The sequence below is a fragment of the Acanthochromis polyacanthus genome, chromosome 20 (genome assembly GCF_021347895.1).
Source record: "Acanthochromis polyacanthus isolate Apoly-LR-REF ecotype Palm Island chromosome 20, KAUST_Apoly_ChrSc, whole genome shotgun sequence".
Classification (NCBI taxonomy): Eukaryota; Metazoa; Chordata; class Actinopteri; family Pomacentridae; genus Acanthochromis; species Acanthochromis polyacanthus.
The window spans coordinates 8,479,731-8,494,693 of record NC_067132.1 but is presented as its reverse complement, the minus strand read 5'-3'; positions in this window follow the sequence as shown (position 1 = coordinate 8,494,693).

Genomic DNA, 14,963 nt, shown 5'->3' with positions numbered 1-14,963 from the left:
ATTTCTGCTCTTGGAACAGTTCCAAAAATAACAACAAAGTGCCTTTTGACCATAGACTGTATATATAGTGGATGTAGCATCTGGCTCCAGAATTGAAGTCCACCCGGAAGTGTCAAAAACTTGATATATCACGCCGTCCGCTATTGTTGGCTCCAAAAAGCTTTTTCTCCATAGACCCCAATTCATTTTTGGAAAAAATAAAATTTGATAGACTGATTTTCTACAGCTCAGGATTTTTTTCCCGTTAGTTTTCATGGTCAAAATGAGAGATCAGGTGGCCGATCTTAAAATAAATCAATATTGAATTTTAAATAAATCATTAAAGTTGGCGGAGCCAGGGGGCGTGGCTATACTTGATAGACAGCAACAGAAGCCTCTGCGGTAAAATGTGGGCGGGAGTCCTCAGCCAATCCTGCCCCTAGTTGCTCTCCGGTCCAGTCTGTTTGATGACGCTTTTTACATCACTGGCTCCAAAAAATCCAAAACGGTGACCAGGAAGTAGCAAAATCCGGGCTTCATTTTCTCGGCGTTGAAACCAACGGGTGACATCACGGTTAGTTTACGCCTGCTTTTGACATATGTGAGAGAGGTAAACTCCCTGGGATAATTCTGCTCTGGTTGACGTTCCTCTACTTTCTGTAACTTCTGTTGTTGAAGGTTTCCTCCACCTGTGTTTGAGAGCTAGAAAGGTTAGTAATACAGAAGACGTTAAACTCCACTACAGCTCTTGGTATGAAAACTCTGTGATCTTTAAGAAGTTCAACAAGTTATTTGTTAGAAACACAATATTTTCAGAACAGAGGTGACTTTTATATTCTTTGTAGCTGCTGATTTAGCTATTATTCATTACATGTACTAATGCTTTCTTTTGATACCGTTTTCACAACTTTTAATCTTATTTTTTTCTCAAAACGTTTCTATATTATATATGCTTTCCCAACTATATCACAATGACAACACACTGTCTGGTTGGATCGTTTCCACAGGCTATATTACTTTGAATAAATGACATTCATGAGCTGTTCCAAGTTGCTAGGAGGTGGTTAGGGTTGATGAAGGGTGTACAAAGCATATGACTCTCACATGACAGGTCTGGGTTTGCATCCAGACTCCCATAAGTGGTTAGATTGGAGCAAAACTGCCCTATGGTTGAAGTAAGGGAACAATGGAGGTTATTAGGTTAAATGAAAATAAAGATTTTGTGTCTCATGTCACTGCAAATGTTGTCTGTTTTAAACCAAACCATGAACTTAGCCCTGACATTAGCCCAGTGTTCTGATTGTCTCAACATACCCATTAAAAAAAGATTAATAATGCATTTGTTGTAAATCAACATTTCCTCATAATGATCATGCAAATTGTAATCTTCCTGTAATTATTCCTTCAAAACAAGCTAATTAATTGTGTATAAGTCTAATTTCTAAACGAGAGGATGAAGTGTGTCCTCACGAACAGCCCATAGTGTTGCACAGCTTATGAGTAATATGAAATATACAAAACAGACTAAGAGTGATATTTGAGTATTTTTAAAACGACTCTTCCAAGTTTGACGACATGGAGGCAGCTGCATGCTGTACTGTTGAGTTTATGTTGATTTAAATTTGTAAGAGCAAATGCCAGAGAATGAGGTTTTCAGAACTATAAACATAAATTTTAAGCTCTCCCTGGACATTTAAATTAAAATCTCCATCAATATTTTTAACAACAAATGGTCTCTAGTCGGTCTCGTCATTTGTCTCACTCAGTGCAGAGTGTGGTAAACAAGTATCACAGTGCGCCAAAGGGGAATCACATGGATGATTGCGGTGTCTCTGTTCTAATCGCTGAACATGCAAACTGACCAACTGTCCCGTGTCATTAACCCTGGCTCTGTTCCGCTCACATATCTGTCCTGCCACATCCCCAAAGAGGCAGCATCCGTCTGGGAACAGAGGCTGTTTTTTCTCCTCCGGGACAGGCTGGTGCCAGGGAGAGCGCTGTGGGTAAACCTCTCACCCCCCACCACCCCAGCAAACAAACCACAAACAAACCCGCCGGGGCCCCAGGCACCAACACAACCGCCGGCCCCAGCCCCTCCGTCTGCCTGAGTCAGCTGGCGAGGCTCTATGTGAGTGATTGTTCGAGGTGAGCAAAAAAGAAGGGAAAAAAAGGAGAACTTATTTATCTACACAAGCATTTTCTTTATTAAATATTCAAAGCTATGTTGTGTTGTGTAGAGACAAGAAAACTAGATATTTCAAGACCGTTATAGTAATATGTGTTTACAAGTGTCTGTCTCTGATATTTTAATAGTCTTTTAATAGTCAATTAAGTCTACAATGCAGGCAGTTCATAAGGATATTATTAGGCACTGTTTCAGTGTTTTCTGGAATGCATTTTGTGAAAGAAATCTTTAATTTTGTTTCTGTCAACTGGAATATACAGAATTGATGACCAAGGGAAAAGAGACAGAATAGAAACCAAACAGTGCGTACCAGTACTGTAGCTGCTCTGTGAGTCTATATTTAGGTGTGATAATGCCTTGAGCTAAATCGTTTCAGGATTACAGGAGGAAAAATAAATAACAACACTAAAGCCCTGTGACCATGACAGCAACTCTCTTAGCTAAATGGTTTTCTTAAAACGGCATATAACTTGTTGGCCTTATCCTCTAAACGTGGCACATACAAGCGGAACATAGCACAGATATTTTTTCTGATTATTTTCTTAAATTTACCCACAAAACAGCTTGACAGAATTTAGGGAAGATTTAGAGTTTGTCTTTAAAGAGAGGGTCTTCATTACCATGTGGCGCTTTTGCACGACATAAACTTGGGGCAGGTTGGATGTGGCCTGAATCCAGGGAGAAACCTGTTCGTGGCACTTTTCAGCCATTCTCATTCCCTCTACGGCAATTTCTTTCAGGGGCTTCTCAACAGCACCTTCCCTATAGTAAGTTTTTTTTCTGCCCTGAAAACAGCCCAGAAAGGATTCCAGAGGGCGGTTCTTGCAGTCAGAACACAGTCAAAGGTGCTTTGCTTTTCGTCATGATTACAACAGACACTACACACCACTGACACTATTAAACCTAGCATGAGTAGAAAGATAGCCACCTTCTAATAATGTGTGAACACTCCGAAGTTGTAATGAGAGGTGTTTTTTTCTGTTCTTGCCATTCTGCAAACATAGTATGAACGCAGTGTAATGGTTACCGTATTCACCAGTTTATTTTGTCTAACAGTTCCTCACGGTAGCTCTAAACACACGGTGCAGCTGATGGGAATATCAGTAGCTTTGCGGATATTTGGTGATGAGTGTTCTGAGGCGGCCATGAATGTCTGCATGAAATGTCACAGCAATCCATCTAATAGCTGCTGAGATATTTCAGTCTGGACCAAAGCAGGGCGCTGACCAGCAAACCAACACACTAAGAATAATTTATTTTTCTGCCTCCAAAATCCCCAACCCTCCAAGTTACAGCTAAACTAAGAACATCTTGCTCAATTCTGTGGTTAACAAAAAAAAAAAAAAAGCTGAACTACAGTAGGTGTTGAGTTTACGCTGTGCTCTGTTGTCGGCCAATAAAGCAGCCCCATTACAGGCTTACATACCTCCCTCATGTCTTTATATGTCTGAAGGACTGCGTGGATATGTCAGGCTTTTATAACGGTGCCATTTAAATCATGTCCCCTTGATAACACATCCTCTGTTATCAACATGTCCAAGAGAACTTTGTTTAGTCTGTCTGGTTTCTCAGCACTCTGTCAGGGTGGGTCTAGTTATCCTCTTTATTTTATATTACAGAGCACAAATAAAGTGTAATTATGCATCACAGTTTAAAGGCCACCAACAGTGCTGACTTGGAGCAGTAAATATGTAATGCTTGTTTAGCTTTGCTTACAGTTCTTAATTTGTACCCAAACATAATTCTAGCTATGAGATTTCCTGATATCTATTTTCATTCCTGACTCAGCTGTCTGCTGGGAGGATGCTATAGCAGGAACATTAATGTGTTCTTGGTTTGGGCTGCAATATGGTGACATTTCACACTCTTCTCTTCACTATGTGTGTACTGTATCTGTTCATGTCACATCTGGCAAAAAGGTGCTAGAAATGTTTTTATCTCTAACAAGAGAGGAGGATAATTATTAGAAATTACTCCTGACAGTTGCTGAACAGCACTCCTTGTGAAATCAGCACAACAAAACACACTCATGAAGGTACACATCAGCAGTGACTGGCATAAGTAGCACATGTACAGTTACAGTTGGAAGTGCTTGAGGACAATCTGGGTTGGTGCTTCCTGAGGAACAAAGGATACCACAGTTCTCAGACCTTTAAGAACTTTAATAGAAAATTAATGCATCTGAGGCAATGCACTCCTGTAAAGGAATAAACAGTTAGACAGGTTTGACTACACACACTTTATATATGACAGGTGGGCGTGCAGCCAACAGCAGACATCACACCCACTCTCCGTAGCCTGAGGGGTGAAGGGGTGAGGAGGGATTTTGGAAACTAATGTTCACTTGGCCCATCTAATGAAGCATTTAATACACAGCCCTGGGAATGCAGAACAAGCATGATTCATGCGGCAATTAAACCACGCTCCAACATCTACTGGAAAATGCAAAAAAAAACTAGAAGCTGCTGCCTCAAGCTCATAGTGGACCTCAGAAAGAGTCAAAATGTCAAGAAAAACGGTGTGCACTAAGGAGTTTAATGTTAAAATCTACAGGTGTGTAAGGAGTCAGTGTGCATGTTTTGTGTAATTCTGCTTACAGTGTTTTTATGAGGAGGTGGAGTGCAAGAAATGGGTTGATAATAATTACTGCATGTTTGTTTTAGCCTGTTGGATGGGAGTTGCCACAGTGAAGAACAAACTGGGTGCCAGAAGGATAGAGAATCATATGAAAAACATTTGAAAGCCGATTAATATTCTTTCTGCACTTACCTAATGCTAATATGTCATTCAGTTATGAGAAAGTCAAAGAAATGAAACAAAAGCAAATAGTTTGTCACCACATTTTGACACACATTTTTTCATCATTAAGCTTTTTATTGATTTTAGCTCCTTAACATTCAGCCCGTTTTTTGCTAAAAGAGGTTAAAAGCTTGGAAGCAGTTTATTGGCTGAACTCTTACCGTGAAAACGTTGCAGCATATCTTCACTGAATGAGCATGTGCCTCTATGGATGACAGAGAGGGTGACAATTTAGCATTTTGCTGTGTACACACTCTTACTGCAAAGAAAGAATTTTCTTTTCCTGCTGCAGTTGTAGCTGTGGCAGTAGGATCTTCAAAGTGTTTTGAAGGTTTGACCATGCGATGTTGTGCTTTCACAAGATGTGTAATTGGTTCCAATGTCAACAAGAAAGGCACTCAGAGAGAGCAGTACTCTGCCAAGTCTGTTCATTCCCCCACTGTCAGAAATACAGCATTTTTTGGGAGAAATTTAGCATTTTAATTATTATTACTATTATTATTGATGATCAGAAATCACAGCACTATAGCATGTGTCCATTTAATACAGATGTACCCACAAACCAGATGACCTTGCACTGACCACAGGCGTGTGTTATACATGTGTACATTATGTACGGATACCGAATCGCGTGACCTAAATATGTGTACATTACTTTTATAAAGGTCTGTTGATCAGTTCATCACTTTTTGCAAGGCTTTGTTTTGCTAGTGTGCTAGTGTTAAAATAATCAAGTCAAGTCAATCAAGTTTACTTTATTGTCTCCTGTGGGAGAAATTTGTCTTAGACAAGGCAAGAAATCAAGCTGCACTGCAACACAATACAACAAAACACATACTATTAATAATACTTAATAAATACAAGACATATACAAAAAAGTTAAGAGAAGTTAAAAAAATCTAAGAACAGAACTAAAATACACACATTTCCCCATACATACATTTTCTCCGTGCTTTTATTTTGAAGACTTTTTAAAAATGTTATGGGGTTTTATTTTTGGCACCATTCCAATGGCACAGGAAGCGTCTATCAAAACAATCGTGCGATCATCAGCAGGCAGTTGACATAGCGTTCCCTTGTTGTCATGGTTAAGCTACAGTGACACCATGCCGGGCACTCTCTCGCAATGGGAAAGCTTTAACAAACCCGTAGATTCATACTATAAGCCACATTACTGCCAAAATCTAATCATTTGGTCCTTGTATCATTTCTGACCTTCCCTGAAAATTTCATCCAAATCCATTTGTCCGTTTTTGAGTAATGTTGCTAACAGACAGACAGATAGACAAACTTACGCTGATCGTCACATAACTCTGCCGTTCCTTAGCGGAATAATAAATATCCAGCAGCAGAATTTACATTGACCTGTATTTGTGCCGGTGAGCGTTAAGAGGTTAAAGACAGACCAAACACATCATTTGATGGACACAGGATAAAACACTAGACTTCACAAGACACAAAGTTAATATCAATTATCTAACAAGACAAAGGCATAAGAAGAAGTGAAGGGTCTTTTCATTTCTGTGTTTCTAACCTCCTCCGTCCTCCTGCCTTGAAGAATGTCTTTTTTTTTTAAGTGCATATAGAGGAGAGAGGAGGCTCACTATAGAGACTGTGAGTGAGGATGTACAGGTGTATCTTCACTGTATCCCTTGAGGAAGGCCTATCCTGCAGCCATGGAGTAAAAGAGCCGTGACACACAGCTGGAGTATACAAACCAGGACTGACAAATGCGTATTAATAGTTAATCAGTCTTGATTTGTATCGTCCTCTTTTTGGTGCCACATCACTTACACTACAGGGCACATGTGGGTGTTGAAAAAAAGACATTTGTATATTCTTCCCATTATGCCACAGTGAATTAAAAGCAGTATTGGGCAGTAACGTCACTACAAATAGCGTCGCTAGTATTTTAACTACATTTTTCTGTAACGACGTGATAGCGTCGTTGTTTACAAAATCAAAAAACGTTTCAACAGCTTAGCTAATCTTTTGGTCATGTAGCGTGGTAGCGAACGCAAAAAGCTACATTAAAGATGATGAATGTTGAACTGCTTGAAGCGGAGCTTTCTGCTCTGCTGCAGTCTCATCTCACACTTTTAAGGATCAGACAGTGACATCATCTCCAAACGCCGACATGTCTGTGTCGACCAATAGAAGCGGAGGAACTGTTGATGTCGTCATTCAACAATCCCTTCCACTGGATCCACACACACAGACGCTCGCTTCAGTTCACTGAGAGATGGCAGAGAAGGAGTCAGAGTCACCGTGGCCCTACCTAAATAGTTATCAGTTTTTGTGAAAAAACGGAGAAAAGTTGTTTTCAGATGCCTACTGTGCCAGCCCAAGGCGAAGTTTCTGTCAACTTCAAAGACGTCAAATACAAATCTGAGAACTCATATACAGGTGACTACTGAATATGCACAACCAGCAGCAATTAGCTAACCACCACATGTCAACCGCAGTATAAGATGCACACACAAACGAGCTACTTTTCAACTTCTACAATTCGCGTGGCAGTAAATTAATTAAATTAAGCGTAAGGTTGTGGTGGCAGTGTGTGAATATGTATAAATTGGGGGATTAAATAATTAAACTGATACATATAGGAGGGAAGAGGTATGGGAGAAAACAAGGTAATAGTAAAACCAAAATCTGTCTTCTTCAGTATTACTGTTAACACTAATGAGCAAATGGCTGAAAAAAATAACAGAAAGGGAAACAAAAGTGATGGCATAAATGATTAAATATCTTAATCTTACACTCAAGACCAAAACTGAGTTAAGTAGTAGTGGATACAGCACTTTGGGAAAGCACTGAATGATTTTACATAGATATTAGACTTAAGAAATAAAACTTGATTGAATACCCAATGTGAATACCCAAATTATGTATAAAATTGTCTTACTATAATATTGCTTACTTTATATGGAAATGATATCAAATGTAACCTGTTATACCCTCCATTGTAAGTGGTGTGTTAATATAAGCTACTGCAACTTAATTATCAGATACATTATGTCTGCAATACAAACTAAAAAGAAAATCAAAACAATGATTTCTAATGTAAAAAGGTTGATTCATTTTAAATATAGCTCCACATAATCCTCAGTGTATCAACTTACTAAGTTTGGAGCACTGAGAACAAAAATGATGGTTTAATAATAAACAAGTCAGCATTTTCTTGTCTCCGTTTGACTGACTTCATTAGTCCCTGAAATTTTTTGGTAAGAAAAAAAAGTAACTTGAATGTATTAAGCTACTTTGGCCATATTGCTGTAGCTTAGCTGGCTACATTTCTGTGGGTCATAGCTTCAGTGTAGTGAAGCTTGATTTAACACAGAGTAGCTGGTAGCTTAGCTCATTACAGTTTCCAAGTAGCTTGCCCAACACTGATTAAAAGTGAAAATGTAAATTGTGCTGAACACTGTTATGTTCATCTGACAGAGATCATAAAATACAGCGGTAGGCTGTAATAAAACAAAAGACAGATTATACAGCTGTGCCACATGACATATTGATAAACTGTATATGAAAGATAAATGTATAGGGTTAGGGTTAGGGTTACTCCAGGTCTACAAAGCTAAGTCAGTGTGGAATAGTCTTAAAGCTGCATCTTTGTGTCACAGAGGGTGTTGCAACAGGCAGCAGGGCATGACACTTCTGATTGCAAAAAAAAGAGAAAAGCCTGATTGTTTAAAAGTCTATGAGAAAATGATTCTACTTCTAACTTCATTTGTTTCCTCAGTAAACATTTCCCGAATTACTCTGCCAAGGAATGCAGCAGAGTTATGTGACGATCTGTGTTGGTTTGTCTGTCTGTCTGTTAGCAACATTACTAAAAAACGGACTGACGGATTTGGATGAAATTTTCAGGCAAAGTCAGAAATGACACAAGGACCAAGTGATTACATTTTTGCAGTGATGTAGCTTATAGTCTGGGTCCACAGATTTGTTAAAGATTTCTGTGTCATTGTGAAATAGCGGGCTGCACAGTGGATAGTGGTTAGCACTTTCGCCTTGCAGCAAGAAGATCCCTGGTTCGAATCCCGGCGTGAGCCCGGGATCTTTCTGCATGGAGTTTGCATGTTCTTCCTGTGCATGCGTAGGTTTTCTCCGGGTACTCCGGCTTCCTCCCACAGTCCAAAAATATGCTGAGGTTAATTGATTACTCTAAATTGTCCGTAGGTGTGAATGTGACTGTGATTGTGTGTCTGTATATGTAGCCCTGCGATAAACTGGCGACCTGTCCAGGGTGTCCCCTGCCTTCACCCAAGTCAGCTGAGATAGGCTCCAGCCCTCTGCGACCCTAGTGAGGATAAAGCGGTGTATAGAGAATGGATGGATGGATTGCGAAATAGCAGTATGGCGTCACTGTAACCATGACAGCAAGTGATGGTTACACTCATGTGATTGTGATCCTACTATAAAGGAGGACTTATCCGACAGAAATGATACAAGGAACAATTGATTAAATTGTCAGGGTGTTTCCGAGTCCCATCAATTCCCGCCGCCCGCTGCATATTTAGGTCACGCAATTTGGCATCCATACATAACGTACACATGCATAACACACACCTTTGCTTAGCACAAGGTCATTTAGTTTGTGGGTACATCTACGTTAAATGGACACATTCTATGTTGCCGTGATTTCTGATCATCAATAACTAATAAACAAATGCTGCATTCCTGACAATGACATATGGGGAATGGACAGGCTTGGTGGAGTACTGTGTGCTATGGTCTCAGTCTCTGGTTTCAAGAGTTTTTGAACACAACAAATTTGTTTTGCAACTTATTTTCTCATTGAGAGAAAAATCGACAATAAATTTAGAAATTCTCTCCCTTGTGATTGATAGTTGCTACCATATAGATTTGCCTAGTGTCTCAGTCAGAGGTTGTCTCTGTGGTTTCAAAAGACCAGGAGAGTGGCGTTCATCTTTTATATAGTCTGTGGTCGTTTAAATGACATCATTTCAAAACAATGCCTTTGAAGAACTGATTACATCTCTGCTGTGAGGAGCAAAGATGTGAAAAGAGGAGTCGAGGAAAGGAACTGAGAATGTGCCGAGAAAGAAAAAAGGGATGAGAGAAGTGTATAGCCTAATTTAACATATTAGAATGCTAACATTCTAACAATGGTAATGCTAGCATGTTGAATGAGTGTTAAAATTTTCTACTTAGCAATAAATGCAGTAATTCAAGACTGCTTGTCCAAAAATCTAAGTATTTCACAAATTAAATGTCAGACCTGATAAAAAAAAATCAGAGGATAAAAAGCATTACCTTCATTGTTGGGGATAATCAAAGAAAATGTGTCACATTCACAACCAGTTCTAAGCCATGACATGAAATCTGAACAGGCACCCTCTGAGCTCTCCTTTAACCCAGTGAACACACACTTATCAGATGCTGTCTCAGGTACTACAATCACCCTGTTTCTGTAATGTGGCCCTTTTGCTATTTTCCACAACCTATAAAAAATTGTAGAGGCAGATGTTCAGAGATATGCCCTCATAATAATTATAAACGAGGAATCAGAAAGACTGCAGAACCAAAACATGCATCCAGGACGTTGGTTCTGTGGACGTTTCCATATGTAGTGGAGGAAAGTTCCATTCCACCACAAATTATCCTTCATCAGTTTCAGTCTATGGAGTCTGATTAGAGGCATTTCTGTTCCATTTCATGTTACTGTGTAGCATTCCTGCAGAAAGTCCAATTAATAGATGTTATTATGTGTAAATTATGTGAAAATATTTCCAGAAATGTTCTTTGCCCTGAAGAGTGACTTTCTCAGTTATTTCATAATGGTCAAAATATGCATCTTTCCCAGATCCACAGTGGCGTGTATGCTGCAGTCATCACCACTTTCACCACGGTGGGAATTTTGAACCTAAATTCAGCAGAGCTGTTTTCAAAAAACAGGACATATCTATTTCCAGTGAGAAAACCCCAAAGCCCAGACCAAGTCTAACAATAATGAGGGGAGTTTTACAAGTGTAGCAACAGCAGAGCTCTTTGGAAAGAAAACATTGTGATTGCATTAGATGAGCTGGAAGTCCACAGTCAGCACTTCACTGTGGTTTCTGCTGCTTTGTGAACAAGTCTTACTCACAACCTCCGTCTGATTTCAACTGCAAGTCAACAGCGTGATCTAAACATGACGGTTTGCTGTGTATTGTTCCTGAGCAATTACATGACCATCCCGTGTAAGACGCAATGGAACCAACGCAAACAGAAACCTGACACTCCTCTGAGCAGCTAGCTGTCCATTTAGCCTGAGGAGAGAGAGGCTGTGTTCATGTGTGTACAGCAGGAAGAGCATTTTTAACCCAACATCATATCCTATTTCACAAATGATCCCTACTTCCCTCCCCTCATAGAGGAGCTCCTGCAGGAAAGGAATGCGGGACTATCTTATCCAGCAGCTATTACATGCTATGGCTTCAGTTTTATGATGACACAGAGGAAAATGGGCGCATATCAGACGCCACCCTGCTGGATTATTGATAATTGGGCAATATTTACGGTGCTCCTTGGCGGTAATGGGTCAGTTGTATTTACCTAGCGATAAGGCTTTATTGCTTTTATAGCAGGGAACTAAAGTAATTACCAGAGCTAGGGCAAACAGCCTGCTGCCCCCTCCTATGTGTGTGTGTGTGTGTGTGTGTGTGTGTGTGTGTGTGTGTGTGTGTGTGTGTGTGTGTGTGTGTGTGTGTGTGTGTGTGTGTGTGTGTGTGTGTGTGTGTGTGTGTGTGTGTCATAACAGTGGCCAGAGATCTCAGCTCACCAGTCAAGTACCATCTGTCATCTCACATGCTTAAAACTGACATTTAGTGGTTCATGAAAATGAGACGTAACGGATGTCTTGGCTGTGTTTGCACTCAGGCTGATTTCATTGCTGGCCTCGGAAGGACAAGTTGATAGAACAGTCACACCTCAAAGTTCTTTCAGTAGCTGAACATTGTACATGATCTTCATTAGGAGATAGAATGAGTCCATGCATCATGGAGATTGTTCCTTTTATGTATTTTGAGGACTTGCTGACCATGAGGGTGCCACCGTTTCCAGGTTTCTGTCGCAGTACTTCAGGCAGCACACGAAACAGTGCCGTGACAGTCAGTATATAAAACACAAGCAGGGCACAGTAGTTCAGAGGTAATCTGATATGTTCTTGGCAATTGAATTGGATCAGATCTTGATTTTATTAAAAAAAAATGTATCTGCAATTGGATTCAGCCTTGATTTTGATCTGGACCACACACTCTGTATGTGTGACTGAGAGCTGCTAAATTCTGCTTGGAAATATGCAGCATGCAGGACATTTTCAGGAGCAATATAGATATTTAAAAAATTCCCTGTGTAGTACTTGTACCATAGAATTATCACATCATATAATTTAAATCTCCAAAGAGGCTTTGAAAACAACCTTGAAGTGAAACACTATATTTTGAAGGAATCAAACGGTTTCAGTTGCAGATATGAGCTCATCTGCAGCACAGCAGTCAAATTATAAAGAGTTCTCAATCAGAAACACTGAGATGAAAACTAGTTTGGAGCGCTTTAGATGAATAAGAGGCAGCTCCAGCACTAAAAGTGTGCCAGTTGCAGAGGCAGTTTCAGGTTTGTCTCTGAGCTTTTTCTCACACCAACCCCAGGCTCTGGTTGTCGTTTGAGGGTTCATGTGTCTGTGAGGGTCAGCAGGAGTGGAAGCGTCACCCTTAGCTCAGCTCAGCTCAGTGTGAGACGATGGTCGCTCACCCCCAAAGCGTTCTCCTAACCACACCACTGTGCCCTGTATATTTTTAGGCTTTTGTGCAAAGCTCCTCTCTGATGTATATGATGAGAGCCTGTTCTGACAAATATTTAGGTTCAGACCCACATGACCCCCAATCACTGCAAACATTCACTGTCCCAATGCTGTGAGAGCCTGATAAAAAGTCTAAAGAAGCTGTCCCTCCATATTAGCACAATAACTCCAACTATTTTCTCATGGCTTCCTATTTTCATAGAAACAGCTTTATGTAATTGTAGACAATGACGCAGACGCTACGTTAGCAGACACTTCTAGCGGCTATAGCAGGAGGGCTTTGAAACAATGATGGTGTAAATGTGTGAGCCAGTTATCAGCTCCAGCAGAGCTGTGCATGGCCTCCAGACAGGCCCATGTTGATGTGAAAGTGTTGCCCCCTCCTCAGTGACCCTGGAGCAAAGGAGGGGCCGAGAGGGGCACGTCGAGGGCCAAGGGTGTGATGGTTATCTCTGGGGTAGAGTTACAGCGAGCAGTCAGGGGGCGTCGTAGGGTGATGGGCACAGGGAGTCGCCCCCTTCTCCCTTTCGTCTGTTCTCAGAATCAGCCACTGTTTCTCCAGGGGTCCACGGTTTGTGCTTGTGTGCTCCCTCACCGCACAGTCACTGCTCCAGGGAAAAGAGGAATCTGCCCCAACTGCTGCCTCCAATCCAGTTACCTAGTGCCACTTGTCTCATGCAAAGACACACAAAGAGGCTCAGATGCTGTCTAAAGTGATTGTGTGACGAGTCAATCACTCCTTCATTCAAATTAAGAGTTCATTTGCAAAAACAGGTAACTCCGTTTTCAGAAAACTCATTTTTTATTGTTTACTTGAGATAATAATAATAATAACACTAATAATTAATTTTTTTATCTATTTTGTCATGTAGTTTTCTACTGAGTCAAATCTATTCAACTTCAGTTTGATATTTTCTCAAGTAAACAATAAAAAAAAGTTTTCTGAAAATTTATCAAAACAGAGTTATCTGTTTTTGCAAATGAACTCTTCAAATTTAAAATCAACTTTATTTTGCAAATCCAGAATATTTTTTTGTGTTCTAATATCTGTTTAGGTTCACCTGGAAAACAACTACTAATCAAGCCAAATCTTGACTTTAGAAGTCGAAATCAGGCAACTGTACTCAATATTTTAATGTTAACAATAGATTAGATATGTTTTTGCAACAAAAATGGATAGTCACTAACCCAGTCTAACCACCTGACAGCCTTTTCCCATCAGTTTCACATTTTATTATTGTTAATCCAATTATTCTGGTTCCATAGCCCATAATTTTACTGTTTCAGCTAATTGGTGTTGCTAAAAAGCTCTACTAAAATGTGTCACACTACCTGCACATTTCCAGACTGCAGACAATGCTAGTGCTCTTGGTGAACATCCTGGAGCATTCAGCACAGAGCCAGATATTTCCATCAGGACACAGTGGGAACCATATGATGGAAACCAAGAGCAGAACTAAAAGGCAAGAAATTATTGGACATGGGCATGCTAATCTTGTTCAGTGTCTGCTGTTAAAATGTCTACTAACACATTTCCCATGCCATCTTAAAGCTGTTTCCCTCTTTCCTTGTTAAATTTCTCCATTTTACTAAGAACTCAAACCTGACTTGAGGTTTATCTTTGCTGCCTTAACAGCAGTGGAATAAAGTTATCTCACCCTACTGCTAGTTTATATCACTCACATTTACCCTCATGTTGTCCTGTGGGTCAAAACTGACCCATTTTAAAGTTTGAAAATGTGGAAAAAAAAAAAAAAAAAATATATATATATATATATATATATATTTTTTTTTTCACAGTAAAATTTTCAACATTTTGGGGAAATCTTTGAACATTTTTTGGTGGAAAAAAGTAATGTTAGCAATGTTTCTTAAGAACATTCACAAAAAAAATCTACCAAAATCCAGTGAAATTTACTGGATTTTGGTTGATTATTTATATATATATATATATATATATATATATATATATATATATATATATATGAAATCACTTTAGATATTTTCAGGATTTTTTTGAAGATTTTTCTCATTTTTTGAAAACATTTACAAGAATTTTCTTGCCAAATTTGTTTTTTTTTTAAATTAAACTTTTAAGGGATATTTTTAAGGAATTATTGGAATTTTCTTCCTGAAGGTTTTGCAAATATTCAGAAATTTGGGAATTTTTTGCTGAATTTTTTTTGA